Raw genomic sequence first — 15155 nt, forward strand, 5'->3', positions numbered from 1 at the left:
ACACTCCCTAGCTGCCTGTGCCAACCAAACTGCTCCACGTGCGTCCCGGGTGTCATCCGCAAGACAGTGGGTCGCGATCCCCAGAACCCCTGTTACCACGATGCTAATAGATGCCAAGGTGCGGATGTGACTCTTCCCCGAGCTTCGAGGAGCCCCCAGCAGTACCTGAAAGGGGCGTGTGGCGACTGCGGAAAAGTGGCCTGTAGTGGGCGGGACCGCGGCACCTGACTCAGGTGTGTGATCGGGAACTGCAGGCGACGTCGGGCGGCGCCTTCAGAAGTCGTACTATCCAGTCTCTCCAGAGACCGAGAATGTCTTCGGGATACCAACCTCGTCCCTCTCTAGCCCAGAGAAGACCCTCCTCGCCCAGTTTCAGCCCGCGGGCTGCGCTCTTCTTTTCGGCCACCGGAGGGAGCCCTGAGCCCCCATCCAGGCGCAGGTCCGGGTGGATTTGTAGGCAACCCTTCCTGCTTTTGTGCCTGTCGGCGAAGATCGTAAAACTGTGAGCCTTTCCCAACCCTTACAGGTCTCACCAACGGCGTTTCCTCATCTATAAAACGGGACTTAACGCCAACATCCCTCCCAAAAGCGCAGTTGAGAGACGACCTAATCATGGATACTCCTTTTGTGTGTGAGGGGCAGGGGGTCCTCATGTAGGCCGGCCTAGCCCTCTCAATTCGCTGAGTAGTTAAGGAGGACTTTGTGCTTCTGATCCTCCTGCCTCCACCTCCTCTGTGTTGGGATTACAGGTAAGTAACACAGCCTGATGCTAATAGTTTCCTAAAAGAGCACTGTCGTCGTCGTCGTCGTCCCCCACCCTCCACCCCCAGATTAAACACAACACCTCAGGCACAGCCAGTGCTCTACCACTGGATCGCATGCACAGCCTTAACACACTGACTCTTTAGTCCAAAGCATACATGTTTAGTGATTTCACACACACACACTGAGAATTGTATTAGATACGTATAACCGCTGTGTGAACGGATGCTGCCACTATTATGGTTTTTCTAGATTAGGGAACTGAAGACTGGTTTAAAACATTTTTTTTAGATTTTTTTAAATGTTGTGAGTGTTTTGTCTTCATGTATGTGCACCATGTTTGTGACTGGTGCCCACTGTAGTTAGAAGAGGGCATAGATCCCCTGGCACTGGAGTTATGGGTGTTTGTGAGCCATTATGTAGATGCTGGAAACCAAATCTGGGTCCTCTACAAGAGCAGCCAGTGCTCTTAGCCACTGAGCTGTCTCTCCACACAATACACTCCCAACAAATCTTTTAAATTACATCTATTTATTTATTTATTTATTTACTTGTGGGTAAGGATCATCCACCAGGTATGCGAATCAGAGGACAACTTGAATGAGTTCACTCCTTCCACTGCGGGTCCCAGGGATTGAACAGGGTTGGCAATAAGTCCCTTTACCTATTGCTGAGCCATCTCACCAGTCCCTCACAGACCTTTACTAACACATTCTGAACTTTTTTTTAATGATTTATTTAATTGTATTTCATGTGCATTCATGTTTTGCCTGTATGTATGTCTCTGTGAAGTTGTTGGGTCCCCTGAATCTGGAATTATGGGCATTTATGAGCTGCCATGTAGGTTCTGGGAATTGAACCCCGGTCCTCTGGAAGAGCAGCCAGTGCTCTTAACCGTTGAGCCGTCTCTCCAGTCCCCACATTGTGAACTTTCATGTAATGCTTTATGGTCACCCTGTTATTTGGACCTCCAGAAATGAACACAGTTAGAGTCTGACACTCCCATAGGAGAGGCTGGGGCTTACACCTGCCAAAAGTGCTTGACATGCAAGCATGAGGGCCTGAGTTCCGATCCTCAGAACCCATGTAGCAAAGCCAGGTGCTGGGGAAGCAGACAGCTCAGCTTAGCTGCATTGGCAAGGTCCAGGTTCAGTGAGAGACCCAAAGTAACTGAGGAGACACTAACATTGACGTCTGGCTCCCCACACGCATGAGAGCAGATGTGGACACAAACTTGAACACCTGGTGTGGCTCTACCAGGGAGAAATTTGGCATCTCCAGAGTCATCTCTGTTATCCATGTTTCAGTCACAATTTTTGGAGATTTTGTGAAATTTCTAAAAGCTGGGATGTGGTTCCCTCCACTCTGCACATGTACTCCAATAAAAACCGTGCTCTACACACACACACACACACACACACACACACACACACACACGTTTGTATCGTTGTTTGAGACAGGCTCTTAAATGACCCAGGCTATATAGCTGAGGATGACCTTGAATTCCTGACCTTCCTGCCTCCACTTCCCAAGTGCTGGAATTACAGGCATTTCACCACCATGCCTGCCTTATTCTTTCTTGGTTATGGTTTTGGGGTTTTGTTTTGTTTCTCTGTAGAGTGCTGGCTGTCCTGGAACTTGCTTTGTAGACCAGAGCAGCCTTGAATCCAGAAGTCTGCCCACCTCTGCTTCCCATGTGTTGGGGTGAAAGGCGTGTGCAAGACACCACACCCAGATGCTCTTGTGTGTGTGTGTGTGTGTGTGTGTGTGTGTGTGTGTTTGAGTCAGGGTTTCTCTGTGTAGCTTTGGAGCCTATCCTGGCACTCGCTCTGAGACCAGGCTGGCCTCGAACTCACAGAGATCCGCCTGCCTCTGCCTCCCGAGTGCTGGGATTAAAGGCGTGTGCCACCAACACCCGGCTTGTTTGTGTTTTAAGTGTGGTTTTGTTTGTTTGGGGGACTTGGTTCCATGTAGCCCAGGCTGGTCTTGAACTCCTGACCCCCTTGCCTGCACTCAATCTCAGAGGTGTAATTACTACATGGATAATAGCACTAAGTTGTACCCTCGGCTTGGTCCTCTATCCTACTTCAGACTGTATGTCCAACTATTACCACAGGAAACCTTACTCCATGAAATGTCTTCAGTAAGCCACCCAGAACCAACTCCAGCGTCAGACAGCCTATCAGGGAAGATTCACCACCCTTTCCTAGTAAACCTCTCTCCCTGGAAGGAGGAAAACGTAAATAAACTATAGTAGCACAGTGCCACATGCCTGTAATCCCACCATTCATTTGAAAGGGTTTTGTTTTGTTTTTTTAAGATAGGGTTTCACCATGTAGCCTTTGGCTGGCCTGGAACTCACTATGTAGATGAGGCTGTCCATGAACTCTTAGACATCTACCTGCTTGGCCCCCTGGCTGCTAGGATTAAAGGCCTGCACCACCACATCTGGCTTAGCTTCACTTTAACTGATTTAACAATCAGAGCCGCTGGTGGAAGCCCACAAATGGGCAATCTGATGAGAGTCCCAGTAGCTTTGCTGGAGATAACACTTCTGCGGGCTATGATAACAGCTGTGGAGGAGGAGGCTTTGCAGGGGATGTTAAGGGCTGCTTTTGGGACAAATGAAGACGCTGCTCTCGGGCTAGTAAAAGTCCCAAGGGTGGCTGGAACTGGATGGGAAGTCTTGGTCTCTGTATTCAGTTTCTTTTCACATCACTGTAACAAGGGCAACCTGAGAAGGAAGAGCTTATTTTGGCTCGCAGCTGGAGCGAAGAGGCGCTGGGTCACTTGCCATCCAGTCAGGAAGCAGAGTGTAGTGAACGCTGGCTGGTGCTCGGCTCACTTCTTTACACTTAGTCCCCAGCCAGGTATGAGATCAGGCTACAGTGAGGATGTGTCTCCCCACCAAAGCCCTCACAAACCTACCAGAGGTTTGTTTTTTTTGGTGACTTCTAGATCCTATCAAGTTGACGATGAAGATCCTGTCTCAGCAGATTTCTGTCAGCTTTGCTGCCTTAACCTTTGGGCCAAATTCTGCTCCAATTCACATGCTGACAGGTTAAGAAATGCTTTGTCCGAGACTGGAGAGATAGCTCAGCAATTAAGAGCACTTGCTGAGGACCCAGGTTCGGTTCCCAGCACCCACATGGTGGCTCACAACCATTTGTAACTCTAGTTCCAGGGGACCTGAGGCCTTTTCCTGACCTCTTTAAAGGGGCACCATGCATGCAGGCAAAACACTCAAACACATAGAGTAAATAAATACATCTAAAAGAACTGAGAGAGAGAGAGAGAGAGAGAGAGAGAGAGAGAGAGAGAGAGAGAGAGAGAGAGATATGCTTTGTTCAATGCTACAACACAGGGTTAATCTAGTTACTTAGTCTCTCTCTTTCCCTTTCAGAATTAAGACATGCACCAGCCTCAAACTGGACAGGGCAGAAGCGGGTGGACCTCGGTCAAGTTCAAGGACAGCCTGGGCTATGTGCCAGACCTGGCTCAAATAAATAAACCCCATTCCTTTAGCTGCAAAAACCCTCTGACTCCCCTAGTCCACAGTAAAGTGTAAATCGACGCCGAGGTCTTACTCCTCACGTGACTGCAAGACCCCGCCCACAGGGAAGGGAACATGGCGACGCCCAGGGTGGCTTCAGAAAGAGGGCAATCAACGAGAGGACGCTGACGCACCAGAGCGTCCACACCGGCGTCGTCTCTGCGGTTGAGGGCTGGGAAGGCGGGAATTCTGGGTGTACGCGCTGGACCTCCTCCCGGTTTTTAAAAGAGAATAGAGAAGGAGGGGCCCACCTGAACCCCAGAGATAGCATGATCTGATCTGCCTGAGACCTCCCCACTTGTTGAGAGCCCCAGGATCCGAGGCAGGAGGATGAACTTGTGGCATTCCGTAACGGTTTTTCCAAAACCTTTGTGTCAACACCTTGCCAATTTATTAAGTGGCCTCGGTGTCAGCCCAGCCTCTGCTTCCCAAACACACACACAATCTGTTCTTCCCTTTGCCGATCAGGAAGTCCAGTCAATCAGGGAGCTCCGAATTTCCTGGCGATGCCCCATCCTCCCTCCCACCGTGAGCTCCCTGGAGTCTGGTGACTTCCCGCCCCCGACCATGTGCGGGTCCCTAGGGCAGATGAGCCCTTGGCCACCACCCTTCCAGTTTCCTGAAAACTCAGCAAACAAAAGACTCGGGAAGGGAGGCGAAGCTGAGCAGGGCGCCCTTCCTGCAGGACAGCTGATGGAGCAAAAAAAAGTCCGGGAGAGATGACATTCCAGGGTTCCTCCAGGGATCCTTCTGGGTCCTAGGGAGGAGGGACAGCATCAAGGGAACTGGACTAAGAGGGCCGGGACACCTGAATTTGCAAGCTGCCTTGGTGGGGGTGATGTCAACCTTAGGAAATGGAGGGGGTGGGCGCAATCTTGGGGTTCAGGTGCGCTGTTTGACTCCCAGGGGTGAATAGTAGGGGCCTGAAGCCCTGCGTCATCTCTGGGACCCAGCCTACCTCCCCCTGGCCCGACCTGGCTACCCTCTGTGGTGGCGCCACCCGGGGCCTGGCTTCCTGCTCCTCCCCAACACAGCTTTCCCTGCCCAGCTGACCCAGGCAGCTCTGGTTCTTTGGGTCCGTCTAGAACTCTGGTAACCTGGGCCCTAAACACTGATAGTTTTCATAGTCCCAACTAGAGCTAGTCTCCTGCCTGCCTCCCCCACCCCCTTCCCCATCAGGAACACAATGGTAAGGGGAAGAGCAGTCTAATGGTTGGGGCTGGAGTTATTGGCATGGGAGGTTGGGGGGCTTGGCCTCATATCCTGTCAGGCTGCCAAGGGAAGAGTGGAAACAAAAGACTTCCCCCTACGGGGCCAATGAACCTTCCACTAACTCTCCTCCCTCCCATTGCTTCACCTTTTCACTCCCCCACCTTAAACTCTGCCCCCCCCCAGCTTCCCTCCTCTTCTACTCTATGCCTCCCCCCCCCAAGCTCTATCCTACCCCTTTTTTTCTTCTCTACTAAGTTCCAACTGATTTGATTCTCTCTATTCCCTGATATCCCAACAGCATTCCAGGTCCCTTCCTTTTCTTGACATTGTTGAAGACCAGGTAGAGAGGCTCCCCTGCAGTAGCAAGGGGTAAACTGCCCATACCCAACCCCTTTTATTTTTTGGGCTTTTTTCAAGACTACTCTGTGTGAGTCCTGGAACTCACTCTGTAGACCAGAGATCCTCCTGCTTCTGCCTCCGGAGCGCTGGGATTGAAGGCATGCAGCTCGACTGCCAGGCTAACCAGCCTCTTTTAATAGTGAGGGGAAAGTATTAGCTTAAGGCTGGGAATGTGGCCCTAAGTGTGGTGGTGTATGCCCATAATCCCAGCTGTGAAGGACAGGCAGGAGGAGCCAGAGTTCAAGGTCATCCTCACATACACAGGAGTTGGAGCCAGCCAACCTGAGTGCCTGTCTCAAAAAGAGAAATAAAAAGAAAGGTGTTGCCACAGCAAAAGGAGGGCACCCTCAACTTGGGGGGGACTCCTGTCAGTGAGGAAAGGCTGAGGGTCTCTTCTCATTCACCTACACACACACCAGGGTAGTTAGCCCACAGGGTTCCAGGATGTTTTCTTTCTCCATCTCTCATCTCCCAGTCGAGTGCTAGAAGCAGTGATTACAGATGTGTGCTAGCAATCTGGCTTTCTGTGTGGGTTCTGGGGATTTGAACGTGGGTCCTCATGCTTTATCCACTAAGCTGTCTTCAAGCCCTCTCTTACTTTTTGTATTTATTTCATGTTATGTCACAGGGTCTCATGGAGCACAGACTGACTTTGAACTCAGTATATACTCCAGGGTGATCTGGAACTTGATCCTTCCTGCCTCTGCCTCCCAAGTGCTGGGGTTATCAGAGCCTGATGTTTTGTTTGTTTATCAAGACAGAGTTTTACTCTTTAGCTAGGCTGGCCTTGAACTCTCAACAACGCTCCTGCCTCAGACTCCGATTGCTGGGATTAAAGACTTGGGCCACCACTCCTGGCTTCAGTCTTTTGTGTTGTCTTTGAGACAGTCTCAAGTGTCTCAGGCTGGCTTATGGGGTGCTGGGGTTTCAACCACAGCTGCACCTGGCACTAGTATCCTTTGTGGGCTGATTCCCCATCTTTTCATTTTCTATGATTTATTTATTTTTATTTTATGTGCATTGGCGTTTTACATACATGTATGTCTGTGTGGGGGTATTGCATCTCCTGGAACTGAAGTTATAGAAAGGTGTAAGCCACCATGTGGAAAGTTGTGAGCTGTTGTGTGGGTACTAGGAATTGAACCCAGGTCCTCTGGAAGATCAGCCAGTGAGTATTCTTAATTACTGAGCCATTTTTCCAGTTCCAATCCTTTAAGTGTGCTCACAAATCTCTCAAATGGATCTCTAAGCCAGTAAAACACTTAAGGGTTAGCATTATGTTATTCATATATAATGGGATATATTAACAACAATTTCCCATAGTGAAAAGTAGGATTATTAGATAACCTTGGTGACGCCTGAAAATCTGTTGTGTCTGTTCTGAGCAAGGGCAAAGTGATCATAGAAGTTAGAAACTAAGAAGTTACTATGAGCTGAAGAGATAGCTCAGTGGTTAAGAGAGCCTGCTGCCCTTGCAGAGGACATGGGTTTGGGCCCCAGCACCTACATAGTAGCTCACAACCATCTGTAACTCTAATTCCAGGGGAACCAGTGGCTGCTACAGGAAACAGGCACGCACATGGTACATACATATACATGCTTATGGTGGCTGGATGAGGGTGTTGGAAGCCCTGGCACTGTAGTCACAGATGGCAGTGAGCCACCACGTGGGGACTGGGAATCAAACCTGGGTCCTCTGCAAGAGTAATAAGTAGTCTTAACCACCGAGCCATCTCTCCAGCCTCATAATCTTTCTTTGAACAAAAGAATATACTAAACTGGGCTGTGATGACACACGCCTTTAATCCCAGCACTGGGGATGCAGAGGCAGGTGGATCTCTGAGTTCCAGGTCAGCCTGATCTACGGAGAAAGTTCCAGGATGGTCAGAGCTATGCAACAGCAGGCAGAGGGAAGCGATCTGTCTACATCGTGAGCTCCAGGCCAGTCAGGGCTACATAGTAAGACCCTGCCTCAGAAAATATTTTTAAAAAGGAAATGATTGGCAAGGCCTAATACAGCATGATAAGATTTTATTAAGTCTTTAGTCATTTTTTCCTTATCAAAAAGGCCTTAGGTACAGCATAGGTTGGGGGTACTAACTTATTTAGTTCTTTGTAATGGCACTTCTGTTTGAATTCTACAACATTTTTCTTACCGGGGGTGATCTCATGGGGCCTCTGATAAGCTTAGAGGGGCCAACTAGAGATAATTAGATTGACCAGTATTTGTTCCCTTAGGCTAAAGCTGTATTTCTTAAGGATACATGTATTGCAGCCATAGCTTGTGTTTCTGCATAGATCACACCTGGCTGCCGAAGCGGCCCCCATGTGGACAAACAATCTGAATCCCCTACCCCGAAACAATGTACATAGCACGTACAGGAGAACTGCACACTCCTAGTTCAAGCCTAATCCCTTTAACCTGCGTTGTTTTCTATATCTGACACCTGATTGCCTCTTATACTCCAGAGGTCACTGGGAACCAGGCACACCTGCTTCCAGCGTCTACCCAAGCCCAAAGCTTTTTTTTTTCTTTTTTAAATTAGGAGAAGACCAATAAATCCACATTTTTACATGAGGTTTTCAGTTACAGTGCGTCCTCACCTGCAGTTGCTTCTGGTCACACTCCACTAGGGAAGTGGCTGGGGACATCCCCCCCTCCTCAACGCCCCTCACTTCCTGTACCCCCCACAACTGGGGATACAGTAGAAATCAACTGTACCTGTTTTCTGTATTTTTTCCACACCTATGGTAAACTGCTAGTCAGGTCCTAAGGCCTCCCCAAGGCTTACCAGGGCCACATTTGCTCTTCTGTCAATTTGACCCCTACAGATTCTGGTTCAGTAGAAACCTACCCGTGTTTGCCTCCTAGTGACAGAGGTTTCCTGTTTGGTGTATTTTCTTTTGATCTGTTACTTGTTTTAGCACCTTGTGGGCCGATTCACACAACAGTCTAAGTCATTTAGGTCTGTTGATGCCTCTCCCACCTCTAAGCCACCTTGCCAATTCATGACACTCATCAGCAACTAAAGCCCACAGCACCAGCCACTCAGTCTCTCAGCTTTCTTTCTTTCTTTTTCTTTCTCTTTCTTTCTTCCTCTCTCTCCCTTCCTTTTTCTCTTTCTTTCTTTCTTTCTTTCTTTCTTTCTTTCTTTCGAGACACTGTTTCTCTGTGTAGCTCCGGCTCTCCTAGAACTTGCTCTGTGAAGCTGGCTGGCCTCGAACTCAGAGATCTCTGTCTCAAGAAGGCCTGGGTGTTATATCACCCTGTTTCTCCGCTCCTTCTTCCCCTAGAGGCTTTTTCAATACTGGTTTAAAAGTCTTTTCCAATTTTAGAGGTTTCTGTGACAACTTTCTATATGTTGTGTTCCAGAAGGTTTGCTGTGGGCAACAAGGATGGGGCTATGTCACATGCTTCTTGAAGTTTCTATAAGTTGGAAAATCACCACCCATTGCAATTTTTAAAAGATGTATTTATTTATTTATCATTTATTTATTTATTTATTTTTGGTTTTTTGAGACAGGGTTTCTCTCTGGCTTTGGAGGCTGTCCTGGCACTCGCTCTTATAGACCAGGCTGGTCTCGAACTCACAGAGATCCACTTGCCTCTGCCTCAGGAAGATGTATTTATTTTTGTTTTGTGTGTATGGGTGTTTTGACGACATGAACACCTATGCACCATGTGTGTGCAGTGCCCAAGGACACCAGAAGAGGGCACCAGATCCCCTGGAACTGGAGTTACAGATGGTTGTTGTTGGGCGCCAAAATGTTCTTTTGTTTAAGCTGCAGCTGCTGATATAAAGAAAGGAACAACAGATGAACAACCCACGTGGAGTTTATTTACCAGAAGGGGGGGAGAGGGGGATGGGTAGTCAGCCAACCCAAGAGAAGCCAAAAAGAAGGGGAGAGAGATGGGCGGCAGGACCTTTTAAAGGGGAGGTTGCCTATGTGCACTGGGGTTTTGCACCTGCGCAAGAGTCCTCACAGGTTGCAATGCATGGCAGGTGAGTGCCCCGTTGTTAGGGGGCGGGGTCAGGGTCATCCAGGTGTATTGTTCTTACAGTTGTGAGCTGCCATATGGGTGCTGAGACTTGAATCTGGGTTCTGTGGAAGAGCAGCCAGTGCTCTTAACCACTCTGCCATTTCTCTAGTCCCACAAAGTATTATTATTATTATTATTATTATTATTATTATTATTATTATTATTTTGGTTTTTCATGACAGTGTTTCTCTGTATAACATTTCTAGCTGTCCCGGAATTCATTCTGTAGACCAGGCTGGCCTTGAACTCACTGAGATCTGCCTAACTCCGTCTCCCAAGTGATGGGACTAAAGGCATGCACTAGCACTGCTCAACATTTTTAATTAAAAATTTATTTTTGTGTTATATGTGTCTATTTCCATGTGTGTGCTGGTTCTTGAAGAGGCTAGAAGAGGCCACGGAAATTCCTGGAGCTAGAGTCATAGGCAGCTGTGAGCCGTGCAGCATAGGGGTGCAGGGAACCAACCTCTGGTCCTTGCCAAAAGCAGGAAGAGCTTGTAACAACTGAGCCATCTCTCCAGCCCCTGTAAAGGTCTAAGTGATTCACAATGGCATATATATTATACTATCTAGAAAAACAATATTTGTTGTAAATGTTCCTCATGGATCTCTCTGAGATGCTTTTGTGTTTTTGTTTTGTATTATTTTGGTGGGGTTTTTGTTTTGTTTTTTGTTGTTGGTTGTGCCAGCAATAGGACTCAGCACTGTGCAAGGCATTTGACCTCCTAGGAGCCACAAGACTCCTTGATACTGATGCTTCCACTTCCTACTTTTTTTTTTTTCTTTCCTGATAGATGTGTGCATTTTGCTGGTAGCATGTAGCTTATAATTCTAGCACCTGGGAGGTTGAAGCAGGTGAATTAGGCATTTGAGGCCAGCGGGGCAGGGCTACACGAGATCTTGTGTCAAACAAAAAAAGCCACTGAGATGGCTTACCACCAAGCCTGACGACCTGAGCTGGACCCTCGGGTGGAAGGAGAGAGCCAAGTGCTTTTTATTTTATTTTTTATGTTTATATCTATGAGTGTTTTGCCTGCATATGTGAACCATAGGCACATACAGAAAAGGGAGTAGGATCCAGGTGGTGGTGGTACACACTTTTAATCCCAGCACTTGGGAGGCAGAGGCAAGTTCCAGGACAGCCCGAGAAACCCTGTCTTGGAAAAAAAAAAAAAGGAGCGAGAGAGAGAGAGAGAGAGAGAGAGAGAGAGAGAGAGAGAGAGAGAGGTTTAATTTCAGGTTACTTCAAGTGTCCTCACGCTTGGGACTCACAGAACTGCTCAGGGCTGAGGATGTAGCTCCATTGGTGGAGTGTTTGCCTAGTGTGCACAAAGCCCTGGCTCTATCCCCAACACCACAGAAACCAGGTGAACAGAAGTTAAATGTCATCTTCAGTTACATATTGATTTCTAGGCTCTGCTGGAATAGGTGAGGCCTTCTGCGAAGGAGAAAGGGGATGAGGAGTGCTGGGGAGACAGTTCAGTGGAGAACCGTCTCCCCAGGCATGGGGTTCTCTCTTATCATGCAGGCATGAGGCCAGGAGGACCTGGGTTCTGAGGCCTTGTACCAGATGTAAATGCCAGGGTGGCACATGCCTGTGACCCTAGCAGGATGGGGAAGGAGGGCACAAACTGATCATCCCCAGGACTCTCTGTTCAGCCAGTCCAGCCAAAAATGAGAGCTCTAGGCTTAGAGAGAAACTCTGTCTCCAAAAAACAAGGTGAAGAGCAATAGAAGACAGCTGTGATGAACTTTGGGCTATGCATGCAAACATGTGCGCACATGGGTGCATGCCCGAACACACACACACACACACACACACCAACAGAAAATGGTGTAAAGTGGTGGTATTCATTAACTAGGGCCAGAGAAGCAGCCAGTCAGGTGAGGGGCGCTGAAGTTTAAACTTTACAGAACTTTGAAATAATCTTGAACTTTGGACTTGACAGGGTTAAGCGTCCCAAAAGAGGAGTGCTGGGCTGCTAGAGGAGAGCGGGAACTTTTACAAACCATAGTTTAACAGGGTCGATAGCTAGTCTGCTCTTGGTTATTTCAAACATATAGGAACTTTTTTTCTGGTTTATTCTTATCAATTTTTGGTTTTGTTTTTATTACACTCGGGTTTGGGGGGCAGAGAGAGAGTGAGAAAGGAAAACCTGTAGGTTCTTTCCTACTTTGTGGGTCCTGGGGCTCAAACTCAGGTCATCAAGTTTCACTGCAAGTCCTTTTGCCCCTTGAGCCATCTTGTCAACCTCTTATTAAGTTTTTAAAGTTAGCCCACAAAGTAATGTGTTTTGTTATGACATTTTCATATCTATACTTTTGCCATTTTGTTCTTTTTTTTTTTTTTTTTTTTTGGCTTTTCGAGACAGGGTTTCTCTGTGTAGCTTTGGAGCCTATCCTGGCACTCACTCTGGAGACCAGGCTGGCCTCGAACTCACAGAGATCCGCCTCCCAAGTGCTGGGATTAAAGGCGTGCACCACCAAAGCCCAGCTTTATACTTTGTTCTTAATTCATCCCCCTCCCCCACCTCCTCCCCTATTCTTTTGGTTTCTATTTGTTTTGAGCCAAGATTTTACTGCCTGGCCTAAAACTCAGTAAGTAGCCCAAACTGATCTCAAAATTCTGATAATCTTGCTTCTGCTTCCCTCGTGCCAGGATTACAGGCCTGCACACTAAGCCTAATTTACACATAGGAAAAATTTTATCTCTGTGAGGGCTCAAAACAAAAAATGATGTGAAAAGGGTCCTCGCTGCGGCTGGGGCTGAGTGGAGCGAGGGCATGCTGAGCATGCTTGGAGCTGGGGCTCCATCCCAAGCACTGTCACAAGTCTGGTGTGGTGGTGCACGTCTGTAATCCCCGGCATTCAGGAGGATTGAGAGTTCAAGGTCATACTCAACTATATAAAAAATCTGAGGTTTGCTTGGGGCAGAAGAAGAAGAAGTAGAAGAAGAAGAAGAAGAAGAAGAAGAAGAAGAAGAAGAAGAAGAAGAAGAAGAAGAAGAAGAAGAAGAAGAAGAAGAAAGACTCCTTGTGTTATTCAGGGAGGCTGTGTAAACTATCGGCCTGTCAGTGTGTGAGCATACCTACCTTATTGCTATGCCCTGGAAGCAGAGGTGTTTGCTAACCCATGTTTTATTTTATTATTATTTTTAGATTTTTCAAGTTTGTTTTATGTGCATGAGTATTTTGCCTGCATGTGTGTCTGTATACTACACGCATGCCTAGTGCCCACAAAGGTCCAAAGAGGGCATTGGATCCCCTGGAACTAGAGTTACAATGGTTATGAGCCACCATGTAGGTGCTAGGGATCAAACCCATGTCCTCTGTAAAAGCAACACATGCCCTTCAGTCCATTTACTTTTTTAATTAAACTAACAACTTCTGGAAATCTGTTTTCTTCTCCCTCTGTGTCTATCCTGTGATTCAAACTCAGATTATCCATTTTGGCAGCTGTCACCTTTACCACCGAATCATCATCTCTCTGTTCCTCCAAGTGTCCCTAAAACTGAGGGCAAAAAGGGTTTGAGATTTCTTTGGGCCTCTTTGGAAAAAGACATTGACTCTGGGCTAACATGAGTTCACACCTGCAGCAGGCAACTGAGATACTTAGTTTGGCAACAAAGTGGTTCTGGTGGTCAGACTGAGCGTGGAAGGAATGACCTCATGTGCACAGGATAAATGGAGGGTGCTTCCTGACCAGCAGAGTAAAAATCCCAGGCGTCACTTGCATGGAAAAGGGAAATCATGGGATTTTCACCGTGTGTGTGTGTGTGTGTGTGTGTGTGTGTGTGTGTGTGTGTGTGTGTAAGACTTGCAATGTAATCCAGTCTGAAACTTGCCCTCACTTCCCTTTCAAGTTATGGGATTACAAGTTTGCATCACCACATCGGATTTATGCAGGGCAGAGGATGGAATCCAGGGCTTTCTGGGTGCTAGGCAGGCTGTCCATCAAGCTCTCTATTGGTAAGAGGGCAGCAGAGAGTAATCATTCTTCCATTGATACACCACCTACCATTGCAGACGAAGTCTGGTGGGCTGTTTCATCTCCTCAGCCGGTCTCATCAATAGCACCTTCCTCCACCCTGCCTCATCCCTTCCATTCTGCTAGTCTCTTCCCCTCTTGAGGCCTTAATCCTCTCTGCATACTAATGCATTGCCTATCCCACTAAATCAGAAAAATTTAAGCAATCAAAGGCTTGAAGTGGGCTGCTGATGGTGGTGGCGCCTAGGGTGAGACAGAGGCCATGATTCAGAAAGACTGGGGGACCCGGGCGCAGAATGATAGCTACAAAAGGGTGTGTGTGTGTGTGTCTGTGGATAAGAGAAGGGGAGCCCGAGACTGCGTGGGGAAGGAGGAGGGGACTCCCAGCTCCAGCCGGTCAGCCTGGCTCCAGCCAAGCCGGCTGTTTCCTGCCCTGGCTGACCCCCCACCCTGGAGCAGGACCCAGGCAGGGCAGTGAGGAAGGGCAGGGGGTGGAGAGCACTACTTGCTGCAGGAAGATAAGTGCACGGGGACAAGAGGTCATCACGGGTCTCCGGTGTCTTCTGGGAGTGTGTAGTTAGGGTATTTGGGAGACCCCCAGGTGCCCCAGACTCCAATCTCAGAGTTTCCAGACCGAGTACTAATTACCTTAAATTAAAGTCTCCTTCCCGCAGCCCCCTAGGGACCGACTTTGGTAGCACCGCTCCCAACCGTCCACAGTGCGCCGCTCCCTCCACCACCGGCGCCCTTAAGTAGACGGTAGCACATCTTTCCTGGACCCTCCCCTCAAAATGGTGTGTGTGGGGGTGTTGGCAAATGAGAGGAAGGGCCCTCCCAGCCACCCCGAAGGCCCCCAGGAGCCAGACAGGAAACAGCCTCAGGAAAGAGCCACAGCGGTCTCCACCCCCTCCCAGGAGGTCAAGGCTGCCGGCGGCAGAGTGTCACCTCTTTAAAAAAGAAAAAGAAAAAAAAAGGATGGAGGGAAGAGAGAGAGAGAGAGAGAGAGAGAGAGAGAGAGAGAGAGAGGGACGGAGGGGAGAGGGAGAGAGGGACGGAGGGGAGAGGGAGAGGGGAGAGAAGAGATCCCTCGGGATCCCTCACCCTTTCTTTCTGACGCGCCTACCTTTTATTTACTTTTTTTCTGTCTCAAGTCACTACTCTCAGCGCTAGGCTGCGCGCACAGTGGGTCTCCAGCACTTA

The 15155-nt window shown here is 48.4% G+C and overlaps 1 long non-coding RNA gene across 1 annotated transcript; it reads left to right on the plus strand.

The window, feature by feature from the left end:
- Positions 1–7: 7 nt before the first annotated feature.
- On the plus strand, positions 8–4296 carry LOC113831401. The gene is made up of 2 exons (XR_003485376.2): positions 8–749; positions 4166–4296. It is a non-coding gene; the product is annotated as an uncharacterized LOC113831401 (long non-coding RNA).
- Positions 4297–15155: the final 10859 nt, after the last annotated feature.

The sequence above is a fragment of the Cricetulus griseus genome, chromosome 4 (assembly GCF_003668045.3).
Source record: "Cricetulus griseus strain 17A/GY chromosome 4, alternate assembly CriGri-PICRH-1.0, whole genome shotgun sequence".
Classification (NCBI taxonomy): Eukaryota; Metazoa; Chordata; class Mammalia; order Rodentia; family Cricetidae; genus Cricetulus; species Cricetulus griseus.